The sequence below is a fragment of the Orycteropus afer genome, unplaced genomic scaffold, assembly GCF_000298275.1.
Source record: "Orycteropus afer afer isolate SDZICR_OR568_19922 unplaced genomic scaffold, OryAfe1.0 scaffold00605, whole genome shotgun sequence".
Taxonomy (NCBI): domain Eukaryota; kingdom Metazoa; phylum Chordata; class Mammalia; order Tubulidentata; family Orycteropodidae; genus Orycteropus; species Orycteropus afer.
The window spans coordinates 400,236-400,765 of NW_006922192.1; positions in this window are offsets into that span (position 1 = coordinate 400,236).

Below are 530 nucleotides of genomic sequence, written 5' to 3' on the forward strand. Positions count from 1 at the left end.
TCAGCAGCCATGAAGGCTTCGGGGCGTGTGTTTGACATGAGTGTGAAACACAGGCGAGGCCTCCTCGGCCCGGGCCGGTAAAGGGCACGGCTACCCAGGCCTCCGGGAGCTACTTACTGGGATGAGGAAGCAGAAATAGTCGGTGAGTGGAAGCCGCTGTGATGACGGACATAATAGATAACCACAGTGAAGTCGGTGAGACAGAGGCCGGAGGAGCTTGGTGCTGAGCGGCGGCTCCGGCCGGGGCTGCACTGGGCAGTCTCTGGAGAGGCCAAGGCTGGGAGGCGTCCCGCCACGCCCCGATTACAGAAGAGGAAACTGAGGCCCTGAGAGGCAGCCCCTTGCCCAGGGTCACTCGAGAATGACCCAGCTCTCTGGGCTCTTGCTGGTCCAGGCCCTACGATTCAGGCTGTGGAGCTGCTCTGGCTCCCATCCTCCCAGCTCCAGCCTGGGGCAGTGCTCATGGACTGTCACCCCTGTGGGACCCCACCTGCATGCCCCTCCACACGGACACACACACACACACACAC